Source organism: Hetaerina americana, unplaced genomic scaffold (assembly GCF_022747635.1).
Source record: "Hetaerina americana unplaced genomic scaffold, ioHetAmer1.1.p SCAF_1, whole genome shotgun sequence".
In the NCBI taxonomy this organism is placed as follows: Eukaryota; Metazoa; Arthropoda; class Insecta; order Odonata; family Calopterygidae; genus Hetaerina; species Hetaerina americana.
Genome location: NW_027286069.1, coordinates 98,028,270 through 98,041,420, shown reverse-complemented (window position 1 = coordinate 98,041,420; position 13,151 = coordinate 98,028,270). Strand labels below are relative to the sequence as shown.

At 39.0% G+C, this 13,151-nt stretch overlaps 1 protein-coding gene and 1 long non-coding RNA gene across 4 annotated transcripts in view; one reads left to right on the top strand and one right to left on the bottom strand.

Annotated features, from left to right (window-relative positions):
• The window catches only part of LOC139692771 (adipokinetic hormone/corazonin-related peptide receptor variant I-like), a 310,976-nt gene that overhangs the window by 222,881 nt on the left and 74,944 nt on the right, over positions 1–13,151 (top strand). The window lies entirely within an intron of this gene.
• Positions 3,643–4,745, bottom strand: LOC139695182 (uncharacterized). Of its 3 annotated transcripts, XR_011702281.1 has the most exons (4): positions 4,728–4,745; positions 4,184–4,626; positions 4,002–4,110; positions 3,643–3,913 (listed from the first exon to the last, which is right to left on the bottom strand). It is a non-coding gene; the product is annotated as an uncharacterized lncRNA (long non-coding RNA). The 3 variants fall into 3 exon arrangements; XR_011702283.1 differs by lacking the exon at positions 4,728–4,745 and having other exon boundaries at positions 4,002–4,131; positions 4,184–4,701; XR_011702278.1 differs by lacking the exon at positions 4,728–4,745 and having other exon boundaries at positions 4,184–4,701.

Genomic DNA, 13,151 nt, shown 5'->3' with positions numbered 1-13,151 from the left:
ACTATTCCATTCTAGTACGTGAGAATATTAAGTATTTTTGTAGCGTACTCAGAAGCTCCTTGGACTAAGTTTCATTTGACTTGGTGCATGTTTAGAGAATGGAAGTCATTAAAGCGTGGGTGTCTTTCCATTTCGTTTGACTGTGATTCAAGTACCGTGATTTCCGTTACTTTCCGAGTTTATTCCGCGCCCATTACTAGACCCTCCCATTTTTTCCCGAGCGATGTGCATATGTTATCGAAATGCATAGCAAACAACCTTTCCGTTGGCATGTGTTCAACTTTCCTTTCAAGTGCGACCGACGTTCCTAGGCGACGAACCTCCTACTCTTCATGTCTATGCGTCTTTCATGGAATATTTTATGTGCATAAGTCTGGATTGAATATCTACTGGGTGGGTATAGAGAACTTTGTCTCTCATCATTCCTACCCTTCACCGACTTAACCGTCAAAATATGCGCAGCTCATGTTTTAGGGATATATTTTAGCGTATTACCTTTATTATCTTCTGTTCTTCCCATTTCTACCCTAAAGCTCAGTTGACATCTTCAATGTGTCAGTAAGAAATCGCGTGTTCAACGCAAATTAAATGCCAAGTCACTCAGATAAAGCTAATGACTTTACATTTAGATATAGATAAATGTTTAAATATTTATCCTCTTATTTCCTCTTTTATACCACCAGTTCGTAGCCAATAAATCACCCGTCGAAACTAACAAATTAGGTCAGTTTGTCTAGGAAAAAGTTCACGAAGAGTAATCACCGGAATATAGGTTCTCTCTAGATACCGAACCCATACAGGTATTTTTATGGAAGAAAATTTTCAATCCCACCGTTCGGTTTTCCATGAGAATAAACAAGGGTCTGAGAATTTCAGATTTTCCGCCAGGATAGAGAAAAGGGTGCGTATTTTCTAGAAGTCTAAAAGCCTACAGGTTTCGAAAAGTATTTTATGAATGGCGCTACGTTTTAAGAAAATGGCCATTTAAAGCAAGTAAGCATGTTTAACGGGAAATTCTGCATTTTATCGGCTAATACGAAATACATGCGCATACTCAAAAATACTATAATTTTTCTTTACGCCTCTGTCTATCCCTTTGAATTTGTAAAGTAAAATAGAAAATGACTGATATAAAATTCCAATTCTTCAAAAACAGATTTTGAGTGAATATTTGATGCGCCTATTTTATTAAATATGTGGCGCTTACGTATTGTATTTAAGCATAATGATCCACAGAAATTTGGAAAAAATTATCTTTAATGAGTGAGTAAAATTTTGACTTTCTCTAATTCTTGATTTCATGTAATCTAGAAGGTATATTGTTCTATTTTTAAATCATTCCAAGATGAAATTCACACAAAAAATACATTGAGAAAGAAATTACCAATTTATATGTACTTCCACGAATGCATGCAATAATAATAGTAATCCCGGGTCCATTGTATTTTCCAAAAAATTATTGTTTAGATGACGATATTTTGCCTTTGGGTTTGAAAATTTTCCGGCTAATTCCGCGTAAATGCGCATAAAATTTATCATGAAAGAGGTGGATACCGAAATAGCTGGATAAATTGGAAAATAGGGCGCTCTCCTCTAAACCCAGAGGAGAATCACGATTAATTTTAACCGGGGATAGAATGGCATGCCACGTGAAATGTTCGATTTAAGTCCGTTCCTCTCTTTAACTCGTTCCCTTCGGCCTTAGATCGCCTTTGTCTCTCGTCGGGCGAGCAAATGAATGTGCGGATGAATTCGGTCGGCAGTAGGGGGAAAATGTTTGTCCTGGCGCAGGTTTGACCTTGACATTCCAACCCGGAACTATCGGTCGCAGAGAAAAACAAATGACGTCACGTGAAAGAGGGGGGCATTTGTCCTTCACAGGCAATATAATTGCATCACGTCAACCCAACCCACGCAGGAAAAATCATCCTGGCGCAAGTTTCACCTTGAAACTCAAACCCGGATACATCAACAACTATCGGTCGCAGAGAAAAACAAATAACGTCACGTGAAAGAGGGGGGGGGCATTTTTCCTTCATATGCAATCTAGTTGTACGACGTCAACCCAACCCATGCAGGAAAAATCATGACCCAAGGCCATCGCCTCTTATATCTCCAGAACTATCGATTGTAGAGTACAACAAACGGTGCCAAGTGAAAGAAGAGGTAATTATACTTCAGATTAATGCCTTAAAGTGTCCTCTTTATATTGGACAATATATAGATTTTATCAAATATCTCGTTTAATAATAACGATAACAACAAATAAACAAAAATAATGGAAAGACAACGTGATTATATGTAAAAAAGTTCCTCATCATTTTTTCGATAGCACTTTAAATAAGCCCGTAAAAATTAATTAAAGTTCTCAAGACCTAATTTTTTGAAATTCCCGCTATTTCTCTTCAATTCCGCTTTGCTATTCTCTCATTCTATACCTATTAATCAGTCTCCTCCTATTCGGAAATTGACATTTAAAGCGGAGGGCATGAAGAGAGAGTAGAATTGCGTTAACCGGGAAACGCCCATCCCTCACCCCTTAGCTTTTTCCCTTTCCACTACACCTTCTACGCAGTATATAAAGGGGACGGATCGGCGTTAGGTCGCCAGCAGATCGGGAAATAGTCCCGGTCTATAGGCCCACCTAATCATCGTGTAGGGTTCCAGATGAGATCTTCCTCCGTGGGGCTAACACCAAAAGCTGTGGGGGTAAGTATGACCCGTTAGCCAAATTGGCTTTTCGGATTTTTTTTCATTTTTTCTATACGCTCTAGAAGCGAGCAAATGTGAAGATGGGTCACTCTCGATGCCCGCCTTCGATTCCCGGCGAGAAAACCGGAGACCCTTTCCAGGGTATCCAAGGGTTTTCAGGGTACGGGAATATCATTGTCGAAAGGACACCCCCTATGTACCCCTTAGCGGGTTGAGCAGCGTGGGGGTACTCAGTACTAACGTACTGAGTATTTTCCAGAACTTTCAGACCGATCGGACCAGCGGTTTTGGCCCTATGGCCAAAAAAGCCGAAATTTTCGGGAATTATGCTCAATAACTCCGTTGTTTGAAGAGATAAAAATATGATTTAAATTTGAATGTTTATCAGAAAACAGCTGGCTACCGATTCCGCGTGGAATTAATCGTAAAAATATTAGGGTTCACCCTAGGGTAATAAGGGTATAGTAAAATCTCCGACTGAAGTACCCTTTTCAAAATGCTATATGATACGGAGCATAAGTGTTTACTATTCCCAATTTCTAAAAGTTTGATATACCAAATAGGTAGGTCACTATTCCTAAAAGAAAGGATAAGAATTAGGCGGTGGCGTTTACAAAAAACCCTCTAGATAAAAATATGGTTTAAATTTGAAAGTTTATCAGGGAAAATTTAGTTATCTATTCCGCATTGAATTACCCGTAAAATTATAAGTGTTTACCCTTGGAAAACTAAGGGTATGGAAAAATCCCTAATTGAGGTACCATTTTTAAAATTCTGTACGATACCAGACATAAGGGTATAACATTCCCAATTTCTAAAACTTTGATATACCAAATAGGTGGACCAAATATATAATGTTTTCTCTAAGGAATAGGGATACAAAATTGTGGAAATTCATATATATTAAAACGAACATTTTGTTTCAAATAATTTTTATTTGATTATTTTTTTTACATATAAAAAACTTTTCTTGGCTATAATTATAAATCATAACCTCCCCCACCGTCATTGTAAACATTCGGGGGAGAAAAAGTTTCTTCTCCCTCCCCCGAAAAAAGATTGTCGCCACCACCCCCTCCCCGAATCGGGTGGTCATCATCTCCACCTTCTCCACCCGGTAGCGGGTTTCCTCCTCCAAATCCTCCTTCTTCAGAAATGACCCCTCCTCCTGCAACCGAAAGAATCTTTCCCGGATGCTAGCCTGCCAGAATAAAAATAGGTACCGTCAGTAGATATTAATTACACCTCGAGCATTATTAAAATTTGATATAACCAGTTAAAAAAGCTACCACAGAAGTTGATGAAGAGGTCAACGCTTCGGGTGACGTTGAGGTGGAGGTGGTGACGCTGACAGTGGGGGTGCTGTTAAGCGTCGTGGTTGAGGGGGTGGACTCCATCCTACAAAGGTAAAAACGAAAACTTTGTATACAATAAATCATATGTTTATATATATATATTAATCGTTACTCACATCAATTAACTGGAGGGTGATTAGAACTGCCAAAACCACCCTGTCCTCGGTTACTATTAGAGGTAACGTCATCAGACACTACAAATGAAACATCTGTAGCGATTCTTTCAAGGATGATTTGACATATTCTAGCTCCTCTTCTCACCAAAAAATCCTCATCACTATGGTTATAGAGGAGAACCTTAATTTCCCCCCTATAATCAGGATCAATTACACCCGCCCCAACTTCTATCCCATACCTCAGCGAAAGACTAGAGCGGGATGCGAGTCTCCCGTAAAATCCTTTGGGGATTTCAAGGGAGAATCCGCAAGGTATTAAAGCCCGCCCCCGCTTAGGAATTATATCCCACTGGACAGCACTAATATCATATCCAGCAGGGCATTCATAGCATGGCATAGGGGTACTTGCAAACGGGTGTAGTTTCCTAATGATGATGGAAATTCTGAAAATTTTAATATGATAAATATATATATTTAAGACCCCTCCTCAACCATATTCAAATAACATTTAAAATAATGTTAATTATCTCTAAGTCATAATTACCCAGAAGCAGAAGTAGTAGCCTCCATGATTATGATTTTTGGTGCAGGAGTGGTGACAAGACTGGAATATGGTGCAATTCGGCAATTCGGCAATGAGCGGCGATGATCAGAGGAGAGCGGATAATAGCGACGGTAATAGATCTCTGCCAGGTGTTGAATGATGGAGACTCAAAGCTGAGGGTTTATATACAGGAACGCTTCTGTAGAGCATCATGCTACGTGCTAAAACTAGGAAGTTAGAGGAGGAGGTTGCATTAAGCAAGATCGGATAGTGGAGTGGGTTTTTTTTCACTCCGCTGACCTCACTCGTTGAACATATCCCAACATCCTTGAGAGATTCCTCATCCTCCTTAATCTCTTTCAATAACAACTCCTTGCATGTCCTCGGATGTTCGGCATTGAGCATTGCATTTTTTCAGTAGAAGCTGCCAACTCCAAAGACCTTGGCACATGCTCAGGTTGCGTCGAAGGATAATTGAAAGGAAATACCTGAACTAGTCAATTCCATCCAAGCACATGCGTAGATGATGAAATTACTTGATTTCAACTAGGTAACCTTCTTGCGCGGATGTTCGGCATTGAGCATTGCATTTTTTCAGTAGAAGCTGCCAACTCCGCAAACCTTGGCACATGCTTAGGTTGCGTCGGTGGATAATTCAAATGGTTGAACTAGTTAATTCCATCCACATCCAGACCAGCACATGCACAGATGATGACATTACTTGATTCTAACTAGGTGGCCTTCTTGCACGGGTGTTCCGCTGAGGGAATTAGCTTTTATTTCTATAAAACTCCACTTCTGAGAGTTAAGTTTCCATTTCCTCCAGAGCAGCTTAGAGAGCTATTACGGACCGATTTCACCTCCCGAATCATCAGCTGTATTCATTGACGTCAGGAGTAAGTACATATCATTAATAATCGCATTAATTTCTTAGGGTATATGCAATACCTAAAAGAAATTCATATATAATTGATTTTATCAATAGGATTGCATAGTTTGTTAACTAATCAGAAGTAGTAATATATATACAGCAATGTCTAACGTAAATTCACTATATAAAATATCATTATTAAAGTTATCAAAATATATTGTTCAAAGCGCATTCGTTAAGACGGAGAAGAGACAATCACCGGGTATCTCATTTAGACATTGTTTGCAGAGTAAAGTTGACATAATCTTGTACCATTTATCCGATTCAATACCTCGCACTACGTTTAATCATATTGAGCAATATACTATTGCAGAAGAATACGAGTTTCTGTTCGAACGGGGTTATGAAGTAGATGATATTCGTTACGAGGTTTTTCTACCTCTAGATCCTGCACTTAATGTAATGAGATGAAAATGTATTTTTTCATACGTATCATTTTTTTATTTTATTTCAGCAACAGCTCAAAGAACCTTTAATCATGCCCTCTATCCAAGAAATTCTAGAAAATTACAATGCTGGTAGCTATCACAATTCGGAAGAATTAGAACAGGCATTAAGTGACATATATATGAAAATAGTGTTTGATGACGATAACATTTCTGATATGGGGACGTATAATCGAATGAAAAATGCGCTGGATAAGGCAAAGGGAAGAAAATTTTGCACTTACTGTGAAATCTTCTATGACATTGACGAGGCTATGCCTCATGAGAATACCAACGCGCACCGGATTAAAATCAACGAGCAAATAGGGAGAGGATTCAATGAAATTGAATCAGCTATTCGTTCCAGACTGAAAACATTTTGGATTACTCCCGTGGAAGATGGTGAACAGGACGTGATCTCATTTCTCAATAACATCAAAACTCAGTTGATCGAAAAGATAAATGATCAAATAGTGGAAAATAGTGCCATTAAATTCAATCTTGTTTTAATTTGCAAATTCAAAAAGGGTGAGAGGGATGAAATGAACGCTTCCTTCAAAACCAACAATCGCAGGTTATTGTTAGCAGATGAAATTGAGGAAGTAATCAATGAGACATTTTCTAAACTTTTAAAAGAAAAGTCCGAATTTCAAGCTAAAGGTTCAGGATGGGCCTTATCAAATGTGCTAGGTTTAGAACTGCGAATAAACAAGTACACGCCATTTCGAGGATCAACATTCATTGAGCTGCCTATAAAAATTAGGAATACTAAATCCGTTATCAATATCAGAAATGATGATCAATACTGCTTTAAGTATGCCATTTGGGCCAAAAAAATCGATAAGGATCCTCAAAGAGTTTCCCAGTATAAGACACGAGCATGCCATATGGGTTACAATTGGGACTGCATCGCGTACCCGGTGGAGCTGAAAGATATTCCCAAATTCGAACGTGTCAATAATATTTCAATCAACGTTTTTGGTCTGACAGATAAGAACCTCGTGTACCCACTAAAAATTGTAGATCATGAGCTCGAGGATCATCGCGACCTCCTTTACATTAGCAACGAAACAACCGCTCACTATTGTTGGATTAGGAATTTTGATAAATTGATTCACTCCCAAATTACGAAGCATTCTAATAGAATATTCACTTGCAAACGCTGCCTCACACATTACCAGAGTAAGCACAGGCTAGAAGAGCATCAACAGCTATGTAAAGGTACAGGCGAGCCGAGTAAAATCATTCTACCTGACGAGGACAATAAAAGTTTACAATTCACAAACTTAAATTATTCTTTTCGGGTACCTTTTGTCATTTACGCTGACTTTGAATGTCTTCTGGAAAATATTAGTACCTGCGAGCCTTATCCTTACTCATCCTATACTAATTTAATGCAGAGACATACCCCATTCAGCTTTAGTTACATCGTAGTGGGACCTGAGGGATGCGAGGACCCATACCTGTACCGAGGTCCCAATGCTGCTAGGGTATTCATTTTACGGATGAAAGAAGAGGCTGAAAAAGTTTGTAAACTTTACAAAAATATTATTCCAATGAATCCTCTCACTCCAGAGGAAGACTCAGATTTTGAAACTGCAAACGCATGTCACATTTGTGGTAAAGAATTGAAGGAGAATAAAGTTAGAGACCATGATCATTTGACAGGAAAGTATAGAGGACCTGCGCACTATTTTTGTAACATTCAATATAAAATGCCGAATTTCCTTCCAATCTTTATTCATAACCTCTCATCATATGATGGGCATTTCATCGTACGAGAGCTTAACTATGATGACAGGGAAATATTTATAATTCCAAATTCTGAAGAAAAATATATATCTTTTTCTAAGTCTATCACGGAAAATTTCAAAATTCGGTTTGTTGACACGTTTAGATTCATGCCTACCTCTCTAGCTTCATTGGTTGCCAATTTAACAGAGTTTAAATGCACAAGCACAATATTCGGTGAAAAGACAAATTTAGTTACACGAAAGGGGGTTTATCCCTATGATTACACTGATTCGTTGAATAAACTCGATGAAACCTTGCTCCCGGAAAAGGAGAATTTTTACAACAGACTGACCGATGAATATGTATCTGACGAAGATTATCAGCATGCAGAAAATGTTTGGGGCGCATTTGAATGTGAAACACTCGGCGATTACAGCGATGTCTATCTGAAAAGCGACGTGACCCTTTTAGCTGATGTTTTTGAAAATTTTCGTGACGTATGCTACAGCGCGTATAAACTAGATCCTGCGTGGTATTATACTGCTCCAGGTTTAACTTTTGATGCAATGCTCAAATACACTGAAATAGAACTAGAGCTTTTGACTGACTACGACATGATACTAATGATTGAAAACGGCATCCGAGGAGGAATTTCACAATGCTGTAAAAGGTACTGCGAATCGAACAATAGATACATGTCAAGTCATGACCCAGATTCAGGTCCAACCTATTTGACATATCTAGACGCTAACAATCTCTATGGGTGGGCCCTTTCGAGACCCCTTCCCTACGGTAAATTTCGATGGTTAACACAGGCAGAAATTGATGATTTAAACGTTGAAAATGTTCCCGAAGACAGTGAAACTGGATATATTCTCGAAGTTGATCTTGAGTACCCACATAGGCTACACGATACACATTCAGATCTCCCTCTTTGCCCGGAAAACAAGACACCACCTGGCGGTAAACATAAAAAACTGCTAACAACTCTCGAAAATAAGAGTAAATATGTAATTCATTACGTAAACTTGAAACAAGCTTTAGAACTAGGACTGGTGCTGAAGAAGGTGCATAGAGTAATCAGGTTTAGTCAATCACCTTGGTTAAAGACCTATATTGATTTGAACACTGAGAAAAGAAAAATGGCAGTCAATGATTTTGAGAAGGATTTCTATAAACTGATGAACAATGCAGTATTTGGGAAAACGATGGAGAACGTGAGGAAACGTATGAATATGGAATTAGTGGTAAACGAAAAAAGACTACAAAAACTAATTAATAAGTCAACATTTCTGGATAGGACGATTTTTCACGAGTGTTTAGTTGCCATTCACATGCGGAAGGCAGTCATAAAAATGAATAAACCTATATATATAGGTTTCTGTGTCTTGGACTTGAGTAAGACTTTAATGTATAACTTTCATTATAGAACAATGCTTCCGAAATACGGGGAAAATATATCCCTCGCCTACACCGATACTGATAGCTTCATATATGAAATAAAAACGGATGATGTGTATAGGGATTTTCTGGGGAACCTAGATGCATTTGACACGTCGAATTATCCAAAGGATCACTTTTGCTTTTCTGAACAAAATAAAAAAGTAATTGGTAAATTCAAGGACGAATGCGATGGAAACCTAATGACACATTTTGTCGGATTACGTAGTAAACTTTATTCGTTCAAGGTAGAGGGAGGTAAAGAAAAGAAGAAAGCAAAAGGAATAACGAAAGTTGTTAAGGAAAAAGGTTTAAAATTTAACGACTATGTACAATGTCTCCGGGAGAACTCGGTGGTATTTCGAAAAATGAACGTGATACGGAGTAAAATGCATAATATTTACACCATGGAGATGAATAAAGTCACGCTGAATGCATCCGACGATAAGCGATACCTTTGTGAAGACGGGATAAAAACGTTTGCGTGGGGTCACTATAAAATTCCACGAAAACGAACGCATAATGATGCTTTTAACGGCGATTGAAATTATAAAAGAAAGATATTTTTAATCTAAATTTCAGTGTTAACCATGACGTTAGCCTGGAAGCATCCGTTTACCTGTATTTGCGCGGGTCCCTCAGGCTGCGGGAAAACCACATTTGTCACGCAGTTTTTGGAAAATTTAGATTATATGGTGAATAGCCCGATACGTGAAATAGTATGGTGCTGTGCTCCTGGAAGTGAACCAAGCATTAGAATACCCGTTCAATTTCGAACCGAAATACCGCCTTTCGAAGAATTTGGTGGTGTGCCAACGTTGTACGTGATTGATGATTTAATGAGCGAAGGGGCCTATAGCAAAGACGTCTCTAAACTGTTCACTAGAGGAAGCCATCACTTTAACATTTCGGTTTTCCTAATTACGCAGAATATTTTTTATCAAAACCCGCAAGCGAGAAACATCTCGCTAAATTCCAAGTATATCGTTGTCTTTAAGAATCCTAGAGATAGGTCGCAATTTGGTCACTTGGCTAGGCAGGTGTATCCGGAAAAATCGGGGGAATTGGAGAGGGTATATAAACAAGTTACGCAACAACCATTCGGTTATTTGGTTCTGGATCTTGGTCAGGACTCAGACGAGAGGTTTCGTTTTAGAACGAAAATATTTCCTAAAGACGGGGCAACTGTAGTTTACATGTCCCTACACGATGAAAAGATTGAAGAACAATAAACATTTGCTCCACGTCTTAAAATCGGCAAAACCAAAACTTCGCACTGCGATTGTTAAAACCTCGGACGACGAGTTGATCAAAGCCATTTGCGATTGTTGTTTGAATACACTTAACGGGAACCATAAGATAGATAATAGGTTAAAACAAAAACTATCCAAGCATCGTAACACGTTGAGAAAGTTAGCTGTGCGGGGGGCGAGTGTGAAGAAGAAACGTGCGCTGCTCGTACAAAAAGGTGGTTTTTTACCATTATTGCTGGGATCAATTTTAAGCGGTGTCATCGGTAGCCTGCTGGGAAAATGAGCCTGCGTAAGATGCTAGTCGTGACTCCGGAAGTTTTTGATCGAAGTCGTGTAAAGGCTAGGTTGAGTACATTGGACAAGGAAATGAAAGGTGTGTTGGTTAAGAAAAGTATAAAGGATATTGATAAGTGGCATTTGTATAAAAGAATACTCGATAAATACCTTGACGCCGTCTCAGATATAAACTCCCCCGTACACGTTCCAATAGTCAAGTCCTTGGTAGAAACACCAACGAGGTCACGAGTTGCTGACGAGAGAGAGGAAATCCCCGCATTGAGAAAAACTCTGGCAGAAGTGAAAAGGTTGAATAAAGATTTAGACTCGACATGGGGACGCATACACGAAAGGCTAGGGGGAATGGAAAGCGTAACGTCAACGAGAAAAAAACGAAACCTATCGCGAGAAAGAAAACAACAGCTACCGTCTCCAAGAAAAATTCCGAGAAAAAGCGAGCGCGTAAGAAAACCGAAGACATACGGTCCGGATTGGGACACGACGTGATTGAGAACATATATAATAGCCCAGAGCACCCTGCCGGGTTTTCATCGGTTGAAAAATTATATAAAGCTACGGGAATAGGCCGAAAGGTGATTCGTGAGTGGTTAGAATCTCAAGAGGCATATACACGACACAAACCGGTGAGGAAAAGGTTCCCCAGAAATCACTATAACGTAACTTACATTGATGAGTGCTGGCAGTGCGATTTGAATGATTTGAGAAGATTGAAAAAATACAACAACGGGTGCTGTTACATTATGACTATAATAGACCTATTCTCCCGTTTTGCGTGGGCGAAAGCTTTGAGGACAAAGAGGCCGGAGGAGATAATTGAAGTATTTAAGGCTATATTTCGCGAACGCAAACCATTGAAAATTCAGAGCGATAAAGGGGGTGAATTTGTTAATAGTAAATTTAAAACTTTTCTCTCGAATCGAGGGGTAAAGTTTTACACCACAAATAATCCGGACATTAAGGCTAGCCTCGTTGAACGTTTCAATCGCACGCTAAAGTCTAAAATGTACAAGTATTTCACGAAATACACAACCTACAAATATGTCGATGTGCTCCCAAACCTCATTAGTAGTTATAACAATTGCGTTCATTCTAGCACAGGTATCGCACCCTCCAAAGTGAATGCAAAAAATGCATTTTCAATCGCTAGTCACATGAGGAAACCACTTACTAGCAAGGATTTTAAATTGAACGCGAATGATTATGTGAGAATCAGTAAGGAGCGACTTCCATTTACCAAAGGATACACTCCAAACTATACTAGTGAAATATTCAAAATCGCGGACGTGGATCGATCGAGGTCAATACCGACATATAAATTGAAGGACCTTAACGGTGAGGATATAAAGGGTAGTTTCTATGTGGAAGAACTAGTCAAGGTGAATGTGTCCTCCGAGACGGAATATAGGATAGAAAAAGTTTTGAGACGTAAAGGGAGTGGACCTAAATTGGAATACTTTGTCAAGTGGGAAGGATACCCATCCTCATTTAATTCTTGGATTCCTGCCTCCTCCGTGCGTACATTATGAACGAATTTTATCTTACACTACCTAGCGACAGTTCGAGGGATTTCTATCCGAGAAATACGATAGCTAACTACAAAACAAAATTGAGTCATCGTATCGATTTGATGAATGATGATTGGTACGTAGGTCTGGCGGAAATTTCCCTTCCATCTATTCATATTCTTTCTGGTGAAGTAAGAGAGGTAATTGGAGATGCTGGAACTTTGGAGGAAGAAGAAGAAGCGTCTTCTAAAGATAATAGAACGCGAAATGAAAAGGGATTAGTTCGCGGAGAGATAGGAGGAGGACCGAGGTATGAATCTAGCGACGTTAAAATTACATTAAAAGATGGTTCGTTCTTTGTAGTGCCTACTGGCTCATACGAATCACTAGGTAAGGCCTTTGTCAAACCATTCCTCGAACTAGATAAAGCGAAACGTAAAGCAGTACAAACGGAAATCTTTAATGCGAATAATGATGATCTTCCATTCGCTGAAAACGTATCAGGATTGAGTGAGCGTATAGAACCTGGCGTGTTAATTACTGCTAAAAACGTTACTTACACTTTACTTCCGGGCACGTATAATTCCTTTCGAGATTTATTTATTACTACTCTGTCGGATTTTAGTACGATTAGTAGAAATTACATTCGTGGAGACATATCAGGTATAATATCCATACTAGCAGCGAAGGAAGCACATGCAATAAACAAAAGCGATGTGGTAAAAGGAATCATAGCAAACTCCTCTTCCAACATATATGTCTACACAGATATAATCAAACCGCAATTTGTGGGTGATTCGCTCAGTCGATGCGTACGCATCTTGAATACTAAAATTGGT